A 12,500-nucleotide genomic window follows, 5' to 3' on the forward strand; every position below is an offset into this window, starting at 1 on the left:
CCAACCGCCCAACTCGCAACTCCAGCGGATGAACGGCGGACTTTGCTCGCACTCGCAATGTGCAATCCACCCCTATAACGTGCGTTTCATGAAGAGTTATGTCCAATATGCGACATTCCCGCTGGGAAAGCGGTCTGCGTGGCGTCACCCGGGGGAGGTGTGTTGCCTCCCGACAACTGGGTTAAAACCGCCAGGAGACCCTCTGATTCCCTGAAAATTTGTCTTCAGCAGGGCTCAGAGGAACCTGAGTGGGGCGGGGACCGCAATGTCCTATCCCGTGGCCTTGACGTGGCCCTGGCGCTCAGTACCCCCACAAGATGGGGCGAAGCTAACACGGGAAGGGCCGTCCATGCATGACGTTAAAAGGCTAGCCCTTAACTGGGTGCAACCCACACTGGTCCGCACTGGCCCACCGTGAATTATCAAAAGCGGTGGGTGAGACATGGTCGGTCATGATCCCCCAGTACGTGTGGAGACCCTCCGGGGAACGTAACTCGGGTTTGAGTGCCGCACCGTCTCGTTGATGTAAAACTCCACATATAAGACCCGGACTGACTCCCTTAACACCTTCCGGGCTGCGTCGATAGGTGTGGGTTGTCGTGTGTCAAGGCAGGACGTAAAACTCCCGTCATGGCAGGACGTTAAATGCCCCCAACCCAAGCGAAAGCAAAGGGTGCATGGCGCAGGGGAAGCTGCGTTACGAGAGACATAACAGCTGTCTCTCCTGAGTTGAGCGCGGTGGCGGGGCGGGGGTATGAGGGTAAGTCTCACGACGATCCCGGAACCCTGCGGTCCTGCCACTGCAGTTCCTCACGTCATGGACGACGTTAAAAGTCCCCCAACCCAAAGCGAAAGCAAAGGGTGCATGGCGCAGGGGGAGCTGCGTCAACAAGGACACAACATCTGTCCAGTTCTTCCCACGGCTGTACTCGCTGGGGAGGGATCGTGGCCTGAGCCGGCAAAGGCTCAGCGCCATGTCGGGGATTTCGGCATGCTCCGCCAAACCAGGGCGTGGTAACACGTCCCTGGCTAGGTTAGATGGGGCCAGACCCCCGAAAGTCTGGGGGACCGACCCAGCACCTGAGTAGGGCTGGGTCCAAGGCCTTAGGGTGGAAACTCGGCCTAGTAGGGGGCGAAGGCCGAGAGGTGAATCCGCCTCTCCGGAATGCGCTGGGCATTTGCCGGGGAGGGACGGGTGAAATCCCCAGTGGCACAGTCGTGGAAGGGGACTAGTGCGCTGGAAACGGCGCGCTAAACCCGGCAGCTCACAAAGCTCTTGGTCCAGGGGCGGGACTGGTGAGCGAGCTGCAATTAGCCTCCCCCCATGCCAGAAGAGCCGGTCCGGGGAAAGAGACGGGCTCTCAACTCTTTGGTCTCTCTCAGAATCATGGCGGAAAATACAGAGAGAGAGACTTCCGAGCGATACGAGGTGAATGATGAAAATGAAATAAAGAGCGCAGCCGAAAGGCTAAAGGAGATAAATGCGCTACTGGTGACAGATAAAGGGAAGATGAGCAATGACAGACTAAATGAAATAAAAGACAAGCTGGCCCTATGGGCAATTGCCCAAAGCCAGCTTGAAGGTAGGATACAAGAGCTGGAACGACAAAATAAACAAATAATAGCCGAAAAAACAAAAACATACGCCACAGTGGTGGCAGGAGGACCACAGAAACAACAAATCAATATGAAAGAAAGTATAGAAAAAGTGACAGCAAAACAAGGAGTGGCATTATTTTTGAAGCCAAAAGAAGGACAGAGCGTAAAAGAGGTGAAGGAAATATTCACAAGAGTAATTAATCCAACCAAAGCAAAAGTCAAAATAAACAAAGTAGTAGTTGCAAAAAATGCAGTCATAGTGGAAACTCCCACCCAACAGGATAGGAACACAATAATGGGGCACAAAGATTTACAGAGATCGGTAATATGTGAGAGGACAAAGAAAAGATGGCCATTAATGACTGTATTTGATGTGTCAAATAGGTTGACACCAGAGGAACTAACGGAGTGTATTTACACTCAGAATTTTGAAGAAAAAATGAGCCCACAAGACTTCAAAAAGGAATTTAGACCAAAATTTAGAATGGGGAGAAAAGACAGAGATACGGGACATCAAGTAGTTGAGGTTTCCCCAACATTGAGAAAAGAACTCATACAAAATGGTAGAGTATATGTGGAGTATAGTTCAGTCGCGGTCAAAGATTATTGCGTGGTACCCAGGTGTCACAGATGTATGGATCTGGGTCACGTACAGAAGTACTGTACCTGGGGTGACCCCACCTGTGGTCACTGTGGAACGGACAACCACAACAAGAAAGAGTGCCCAGAGAAGAACAGACCTGAGACATGTATACCATGCAATAGAAGGGGAAAAAGAAAATGTAGAGCACCAAACTCCAAAGAATGCCCCACGTATCAGCTGTTACTAGGAAGACTTATACAAAGGACAGATTATGGAGATTAACCCCCAAGAGAAAAGAAAGAAGCATAAATCACCAAGCAAGCAACTAAGAGATACGCTAAGGGGCATGAAAATCAGAGAAGCAGTAGGGGCAAGGGAAAAAGATGCAAAAGAAATCACAGATAAACAACCTGAAAACAAGGGAACAACAAAAAACACACGGGATAACAAACGGGATAACAATCAACACAAAACATGTACAGCACAAAACTGTATTGCCAATACTCCCATTGAAAGAACACCAACACAAGGGCGACCTCGGTCGCCCGTTTTTTATGACAAGAAAATGCAGATGGAGAGCGGAGATAGAAAGCAAGAGGTGCCCAAGACACAACGAGAAACACTGATACAAGACAAGAAACAAAATACAACAAGGGATGTACAAGTACAAACAATAAGCATGATAGACGCACAAGTACAAACAATGAACACGCAAGAAGCACAAGTACAAACAGAAGGGCGACCTCGGTCGCCCATTTTTCATGAAAAGAAAATGCCGATGGAGGGCAGAGATGGGCGACCAGAGGCGCCCAGGACACAACACACTACACCAACACAGAGACAAAACAAAGACATAGAAAAGAACAACATAGGAAAGAAATACGGACGACCTCGGTCGTCCGTTTTTAATGAAAAGAAAACGCCGATGAAGGGCGAGGACGGACGACCGAGCTCGCCCAAAAGAGACCACTCAGAACATATAAAAGATAAAAACAATCAGTCAAGCAAGAGTGACACATATAATGCAATGGACCCAAAGAACACTTATAAGATATGCGAAAACGCACTGCAGATGGCAAGACTAGAAGAACCCGGTCTGCTAACCACTGCATTACGCCAACTAGTGAGAGTGGGGCACACAAACGGCTCGAGAATTACTTATCCAGCTTTGGCGGACGTTGACTGCATTCAGCTAGCCGCGGCCGGAATCCCCACGGAACACGAACAATTACAGGAAATAGTAAAGCAAGTATACGAAAGAAGAGGCGTAAAATACAATTTGGAAAATATATATATACAAATGGTAACAACATACGGCCGAATAGGATTTGACCCCAATAAGACATGGCCAGAAGATCATTACCATACATATCATCCGTAATGGATCTTTTAGTTCTCCAAATTAATACAATGAGAAGCGTACAAGTAAACTACGAGTTGCGTAAATTAGCAGAAGAACTTAAAGCTGACATACTATGCTTGCAAGAACCGTACTCCCGGGAGGGTAAAATCCCAGGAATGACAGCCACGGCTCAAATAATCATGAAGGGAGAAAGACCAATGTCTGCAATAGTAATTTTAAATAGTAATATAAGAACAATAGTATTAAATCAATTTACAAATGAACATGTTGTAACAATCGAAGTACACGCCAAAAACACTAAGTGGTATTTAGTATCAATATATTGTCAGTATAGAGAGCCAATAACTATGTACCTAGAACAACTAAAGGAAATATGTAGAACTCTACAGGGCCATCAAGTAATCATAGCAATGGATGCAAACGCAAAGTCATTCCTGTGGCACAGCGGAGAACAAGACGAAAAAGGTCAGGAATTAGAAGATGCAATAAGTGAATTAAATCTAGATATAATAAACGCACCTAGCGAGATACCAACATATTCAAATAGAGCAGGGGCAAAAACAAATATAGATGTAACACTGGCAAATAACAGGGCTACCAATAAAATAGATAAATGGGAGGTATTGGAGAATGCAACGACCAGTGATCATAATGTAATAAAGTATATACTAAAATCAGAACAGAATGTGGCGCCACAGGAATGGCTTTCAGAATATGACTATAAAAAGGTAGACTGGGAAAGACTCTCCCGGGAGTACAGCCCGCCAGAGCTGGATGAGGATCTCGAGGTTGATGAAACAGCGGAGCAGATAGTTCAAAGTATAAAGGAAGTAATAGAAGCAGTCGTACCAAAGAGAAGCAGAGTCCAAAGCGTGCACCCGGCACCATGGACTCCAGAACTAAGTGACCTACGTCAGGCTACGCGCAGGGCAAGACGCAGGTATCAGCGCACATTTAACCCACAAGACAGGGAGCATAGACTGCGTATATACAGACAACTAAGGGAGAGATATAAAAGAGAAATTATAGAAGTTAGAAAAAGAAGCTGGGAAAATTTCGTAAGAAATAACCTGGCAATGGATCCCTGGGGAAAGCCATACAAGTTAGCTAGGGAAAAAATAAGAGCTCCAACAGTCTTATCATCTATAAGAATACCAGGCGAAAATAGAATGACCACAACCAGACAAGAAACAATAACGGTGCTCCTCCAAGCCCTGCTACCGGATGATGATCCCTCTGAGGACACACCGGAGCAGGCGGCTATAAGAGAGAGAGCACAAGAAGAATACAACAACAATACAATGGTCTACCCCTTCTCACCGCAGGAGGTGGTAGACGTAATATCAAACCTAAAAAGAGGAAAATCTCCCGGACCCGACAGGGTCACGGTTGAGGTACTTCAAGCAATAAAAGGAAAAATAGCCCCGATACTGGCAAACCTATATAATAAATGTCTGGAAAGAGGTACTTTTCCAAGGAGATGGAAAAGAGCAGAAATAATAATACTAAAGAAGCCAGACAAGGACCCAACAGAACACAAAGCATACAGGCCAATATGTCTGCTAGATACCTTGGGCAAAGCCCTTGAGAAATTGCTCTGTGCGAGATTGACTGGTCACCGGGAAATGGCAGGAATGCACGAATGGCAATTCGGTTTCCGCCGTGGAAAATCGACGGAAGACGCCACCAACACGGCGGCCGAACTTGTCAGCTCGTCGAACTGCACATATGTTCTAGGAGTGATGGTGGACATCTCAGGGGCGTTTGATAATCTGTGGTGGCCGGCGCTGTTTACCTGCTTGCAGGATATGCAGTGTCCGGCGGCACTATACAGATGTTTCAAGAGCTACTGTAGAGACCGGGTGGTACAGATGACGTCCCCGAATGCGGTTGTGACCAAGAACATCACTAAAGGATGTCCACAGGGATCAGTTTGCGGCCCCGTATTTTGGGATATAAATATGGAGCCGTTGCTGCATTCCCTGCAGCAGGAAGCATCAGTATTGGGAGCCGTTGCATACGCGGACGACCTGCTAATCTTAACACATGGTAATAGCCGATTACAACTAGAAGGGCGAAGTAGAAACATAATGGATATCCTGAGTGCCTGGTGTAGGAATTCTAAAATGGCAATTGCGCCTCAAAAATCGAACTATATGCTCCTGAAAGGGAAAATGGCAAGAGATCCGTCAATCAGGATCGACAACGCAATTGTAGTAAGAAAAAATGTAAGTAAATATCTGGGTGTCTACCTGGATCAAGGATGGAATTTTAGGACCCATATTGAACAAACAGGAGGAAAGACACTAGCGATAATGCATAAACTAATAAGGATCGGGCAGCAAAGATTTCACTTACCGCCAAATGTCATCAAACTATACCACGGCAGCCTGCTAGTGTCAATAATGGGATATGGATCAAGTTTGTGGGCCCACAGGTTGCGCCTTCTGAAGCCTTCCATGGCTGTGAGGAGAATTCAAAGAAACATACTACTAAGATCAATAGGGGCATTTGGCACAACACCAACAGATGGATTACTAGTTATAATGGGCCTCTGCCCATTAGACCTATTAATAAGACAAAAAGCAGCCAACTATTGGTTAAAAAGGGGAAATTTCGACAAAATCAGGGAAATCATGGGGAAACACCTGGGAAGTAAAAAGGAAATAAAAGAAGAAATAATAAATATATGGCAACAACAATGGGAAAATTCTCAAACAGCAAGAAGGGTTTACAGAATATTTCCAAATATAAAAGAAAGACTAAAGTACAAAAATTTCCAGCCTAGTAAAGGTCTTATACATTTCCTCACAGGACATGGACCCTACCCTGTGTATTTACACAGGATAGGGAGAAAGGAGTCAGAAGAGTGTGAATGTGGGGTCCAGGTGGGCACCCCAGAACATTTAGTATTCGAGTGCACCACTCTCACTAGAGAAATTCAAGAGGAAAGAAATAGACTAAATACCAATAACATACAGGAAATAATATGGGATGAAGAAAAAGTTAAAATATTAGATAAATTAACAACAAGAATATCAGATGTAGCATTACAAACATATAACAACTAATTGTAAGAATAGCTCGACTAAGACTAGCACTAGGGGAGATGGTCTACCAGCCCCTGGTGCCTACCGGACAGAAAAGAAGATGGAGCAGGAGGAGAGGAAGAGAGTTGGACGCTCCCTCCCCTTCCTCGGGAAGGAGACCGGAGCGATGGAAGAAGACTGGTGGGGCCGCCGTCGCGCTGGACCGGCCGCCTTCCAGGTTGGACCGTACTGGCCACCTCAGGTCAGGCCGGACACTGCGAGCTGGATCGTCCCACCGAGAAGAAGGTTCCTCCACTCCAGTCTAGCCAACAGATAGACAGTAGAGTAGCATAAGAAAATAGCGCTCAAATATGTAGTAGAATAGTAGTAGGAGCGCTATACGTAGATTAGATAAGGTGGTGGGAAACTGGTGAAGGGTAATGGAAAACAGAAAAAAGCAGTGGTTAGTAGATAGTAGCGGCCCGGGTCCACGTCCCTAGGGATGGTAACCTACTGGAATAGCCAGTAGGGCTAAGAAGGCCGAAAATTGTAAAATAAAATTAATAAAAACTTTAGAATTGAATGTAGAAAGTTGCAATTAATGTATGAAAAATTGGTAGAATAGATAATAATAATTACAAATTGTTAACAATGTTGTAGAAAATACGAGATAGACTAACCATTGTAACGTAGTATAAGAAATAATAAAGTATTAGAGATTGTAAGGTCCATATATGTTTTAGGGATGGACCATATAATGTAGAATAATTTGTAAAAAAAAAAAAAAAAAAAAAAAAAAAAAAAAATTTGTCCATATACATGAGCTGCGAGCTGTACCACGTACGAGCTACAGACGCGATCGCGTTGCTCTCTGTACGAATGCAGATGCTCAGCGGCAGCTAGGAGGCGCTCCATCCATGTCGGTACCGGTGAGCGTTGCACTCGCAGTCGCAAAAACGTACGGCAAGTATATTACCCGGAAGAGTCAATGACAGTCCAAGCCCCCCTGCGTGGGAAGAGTCTTCCTAGGCCATGACCCACCGGAAGGGCGCAGCGTCCCCCACCCCAGACATGTGACGTCACACTATCGGTATTGACGACTAGACTGATTCCTTATAATCATTTGCCATACACCGGTGGAAGCTGCCGAGACGAGTAACTACATAGCGGGCTCGCCGTGTCACTAATGTACAGAGATACAATAGTTTCGACTGGAACCGGAGTAAACGTATACACGGCGCTGATTAGTAATAGATAGAGCCATCAGAATACAGATAATGTATACAACTGTCCGTATACATGCTGAAAGACTCTGCTCACAATCACACGTCAGCCAGACACTCTTATCACGCACTACTCTCTGCCTGTAACAGGCACACAGACAATATGTAAGCACCAGCATGGAACAACACCCAGTGCATCCTCTCTGCCACATTAGACAATCCACACTATCATAACCAGACCGGGAGGTCCACTCGGAAAACAGAATATCCCACCCTTCCGACAACCACCATTGCTCAGCTAAGCCACCAACACCCACACATGTCCCACACAGGGGTGCACCCAACATCACAATACTGCCTCCTGTCACACCACACAAACAATGGCAGGAATGAAAGACACAGGTCTGCCACAAGCATGGAATCAGAGCGCCGCCTGTTATGAGCCAAAGGTGCACCCTGACGTGGCAAATCCGATGATGCCGCAGTCATTTACTTACGATAATCACAATCAACAAACCGGCCCCCCCCCCCCCCCAAAACACCTTTCCTTACAACAATGTGTACCTTAACCTAACCCATATTGTGCCTTAACCTAACCCGTATTGTACCTTAACCTAACCCGTATTGTACCTTAACCTAACCCGTATTGTACCTTAACCTAACCCGTATTGTACCTTAACCTAACCCGTACTGTGCCTTAACCTAACCCGTACTGTGCCTTAACCTAACCCATACTGTGCCTTAACCTAACCCGTACTGTGCCTTAACCTAACCTATGTTGCGCCTTAACCTAACCTATGTTGCGCCTTAACCTAACCTATGTTGCGCCTTAACCTAACCTATGTTGCGCCTTAACCTAACCTATGTTGCGCCTTAACCTAACCTATGTTGCGCCTTAACCTAACCTATGTTGCGCCTTAACCTAACCCATGTTGCGCCTTAACCTAACCCATGTTGCGCCTTAACCTAACCCATGTTGCGCCTTAACCTAACCCATGTTGCGCCTTAACCTAACCCATGTTGCGCCTTAACCTAACCCATGTTGCGCCTTAACCTAACCCATGTTGCGCCTTAACCTAACCCATGTTGCGCCTTAACCTAACCCATGTTGCGCCTTAACCTAACCCATGTTGCGCCTTAACCTAACCCATGTTGCGCCTTAACCTAACCCATGTTGCGCCTTAACCTAACCCATGTTGCGCCTTAACCTAACCCATGTTGCGCCTTAACCTAACCCATGTTGCGCCTTAACCTAACCCATGTTGCGCCTTAACCTAACCCATGTTGCGCCTTAACCTAACCCATGTTGCGCCTTAACCTAACCCATGTTGCGCCTTAACCTAACCCATGTTGCGCCTTAACCTAACCCATGTTGCGCCTTAACCCAACACACGTTGCGCCTTAACCCAACACACGTTGCGCCTTAACCCAACACACGTTGCGCCTTAACCCAACACACGTTGCGCCTTAACCCAACACACGTTGGGCCTTAACCCAACACACGTTGGGCCTTAACCCAACACACGTTGGGCCTTAACCCAACACACGTTGGGCCTTAACCCAACACACGTTGGGCCTTAACCCAACACACGTTGGGCCTTAACCCAACACACGTTGGGCCTTAACCCGCTCTGTAATTGTCATACGACGCGTTAAATTAGTGTAGTGTTGCCTAACTGCAACCCCCGCAATATAGTTTGCTACTCGCACTGCCCGGTCCCCAGAGTATCGCTTCATGTTAAACACCTTGCAGCTATACACTGTAATGCGGATGGCAGCAGGACGTACATGCTCAATGCCCTTCGCAGTTGTTCATTGGCATTCGCATGGCGAAGCACAGCCTACGTTGTGGTACGGCTTGTGTCAACTGTCCGCTGATGTTGTACGTCCAAATCACACACTGTACTGCACATTGGTCCTCATGTACTGAATGATACATCGTGGTACATGTGTGACCGTACCACGACTGCGCCAACAACGGCGAACCATACGGTCCAAATATTGTGCACTCAGCTACGTGTCGTCTCCCTATAAGAGCTGGATTGCAGTATGGTATGCCGTGGATGGCGATCAGCATGAGCCGTCTGTTGATGTAGTGGTGCGTGTTGTCAGACGTAGTCGTCTCTTCTCACACACCGTGATAGCATGGTGCACTGCGTTCCACATCTGCGACATGCGACAGAGGCCGGTTGACAGTCGTTCGCGCAATGGACATCGCATACGTACGGGGGCCACCTTCCACGTGTTCGCGAAGCGTGCACATGTTGTTGCGTGTATGTGGGCAGACATAGTGTGTCGTGACACCTGACACAGGCATGCAACAATCGTTGAATTTGCAAATGGCGATGGACGTCTACGTTTGCTGGTGACGTTACGCAAATGAACAACTGGTAAACCGTTGTGGTGCGGTTGTTCTCGCTAGAGGTGAATCAGTGATGGCGACGATCGGTTGAGCTACCAACCGGTTGTTTCAGCGATACCCACCATGCCCACGAACGTGAATGGCATGTGGGTGTGAAGCGATACGCGGCGGTGGCTGGGTGGGACCGTCCCCGGCCGGTGAGGGGGGGCCTCCCGGCGTGCTGGCCGCGCGGTGCGTGGGCGCACGCGCTACAGCCGGCTGGTGGGGGCGGCCAGTGGCAGGCGCGCCGGCCGACGGAGGCGGCAGGCGGCGCAGCTGCGCGCCGGCGCACCCTGCACGCGGCGCCGTGCGGCCAAAGTAGGTCCTCGCGGGCCCGGTGCGAAGCGCGGTGGACATCTGCAGTGTGCTGGTCCGATTGAGGACTGTGTGCGCTGAGGATGCGCCGCCGCCCGTCGCTCGGCGCCGCGACGCCGTCTGCTGCTCGGTCGCCTCTGCGGTTCTCGCAGGTGGATTGTATCGCAGCTGTGCGGACGTGTTGGCGCGTGCGCTGTGCTGGGAGAGTTCGCTTCGGCACCCAAGTGGGGCTTTTGTCCTTCTGTGGCGCTGGCGTTGGAGCTGCCGGCCACCGTAGGTGGCGCGTGTTGTCTCCCGCCGGCAATGCCACGACAGCACGCTCCCGGGCCTCTGTCGGCAGCGGCAAGCTCAGTTGGGAGCACGGGTGGTCGCACCTAAAGCGTCTACTCGCCAAACCCCGGGCGATTGCGCCTCTCTCGAACCCGACCAAGTACTTAGGACGGCGCTGCGCGCCGCCGGGACCTGAGAGGGTTTCGAGGTGTATTGTGCAGGGGAGCTCAGCCTCCTCCTGTTTGCAGAATAATTGAGCGGACGCTTGCGTGTTCGCGCGGGCCCCCGGGACACACTCCCGGGCGGCCGGCTGCTCAGCTCTAGTTGACGCAGCTCCCTGGTTGATCCTGCCAGTAGTCATATGCTTGTCTCAAAGATTAAGCCATGCATGTCTCAGTACAAGCCGCATTAAGGTGAAACCGCGAATGGCTCATTAAATCAGTTATGGTTCCTTAGATCGTACCCACGTTACTTGGATAACTGTGGTAATTCTAGAGCTAATACATGCAAACAGAGTCCCGACCAGAGATGGAAGGGACGCTTTTATTAGATCAAAACCAATCGGTCGGCTCGTCCGGTCCGTTTGCCTTGGTGACTCTGAATAACTTTGGGCTGATCGCACGGTCCTCGTACCGGCGACGCATCTTTCAAATGTCTGCCTTATCAACTGTCGATGGTAGGTTCTGCGCCTACCATGGTTGTAACGGGTAACGGGGAATCAGGGTTCGATTCCGGAGAGGGAGCCTGAGAAACGGCTACCACATCCAAGGAAGGCAGCAGGCGCGCAAATTACCCACTCCCGGCACGGGGAGGTAGTGACGAAAAATAACGATACGGGACTCATCCGAGGCCCCGTAATCGGAATGAGTACACTTTAAATCCTTTAACGAGTATCTATTGGAGGGCAAGTCTGGTGCCAGCAGCCGCGGTAATTCCAGCTCCAATAGCGTATATTAAAGTTGTTGCGGTTAAAAAGCTCGTAGTTGGATTTGTGTCCCACGCTGTTGGTTCACCGCCCGTCGGTGTTTAACTGGCATGTATCGTGGGACGTCCTGCCGGTGGGGCGAGCTGAAGGCGTGCGACGCGCCTCGTGCGTGCTCGTGCGTCCCGAGGCGGACCCCGTTGCAATCCTACCAGGGTGCTCTTGAGTGAGTGTCTCGGTGGGCCGGCACGTTTACTTTGAACAAATTAGAGTGCTTAAAGCAGGCAAGCCCGCCTGAATACTGTGTGCATGGAATAATGGAATAGGACCTCGGTTCTATTTTGTTGGTTTTCGGAACCCGAGGTAATGATTAATAGGGACAGGCGGGGGCATTCGTATTGCGACGTTAGAGGTGAAATTCTTGGATCGTCGCAAGACGAACAGAAGCGAAAGCATTTGCCAAGTATGTTTTCATTAATCAAGAACGAAAGTTAGAGGTTCGAAGGCGATCAGATACCGCCCTAGTTCTAACCATAAACGATGCCAGCCAGCGATCCGCCGCAGTTCCTCCGATGACTCGGCGGGCAGCCTCCGGGAAACCAAAGCTTTTGGGTTCCGGGGGAAGTATGGTTGCAAAGCTGAAACTTAAAGGAATTGACGGAAGGGCACCACCAGGAGTGGAGCCTGCGGCTTAATTTGACTCAACACGGGAAACCTCACCAGGCCCGGACACCGGAAGGATTGACAGATTGATAGCTCTTTCTTGATTCGGTGGGTGGTGGTGCATGGCCGTTC

The 12,500-nt window shown here is 48.9% G+C and overlaps 1 non-coding gene across 1 annotated transcript in view; it reads left to right on the top strand.

Moving 5' to 3' along the window:
- The first annotated feature begins 11,117 nt into the window (after nucleotides 1-11,117).
- Nucleotides 11,118-12,500, top strand: part of LOC124588094 — a 1,910-nt gene continuing 527 nt past the window's right edge. Inside the window, exon 1 of the ribosomal RNA XR_006975730.1 lies at nucleotides 11,118-12,500. This exon is cut by the window's right edge and continues 527 nt beyond it. This is a non-coding gene — a ribosomal RNA (small subunit ribosomal RNA).

Source organism: Schistocerca americana, unplaced genomic scaffold (assembly GCF_021461395.2).
Source record: "Schistocerca americana isolate TAMUIC-IGC-003095 unplaced genomic scaffold, iqSchAmer2.1 HiC_scaffold_635, whole genome shotgun sequence".
NCBI classification, from domain to species: domain Eukaryota; kingdom Metazoa; phylum Arthropoda; class Insecta; order Orthoptera; family Acrididae; genus Schistocerca; species Schistocerca americana.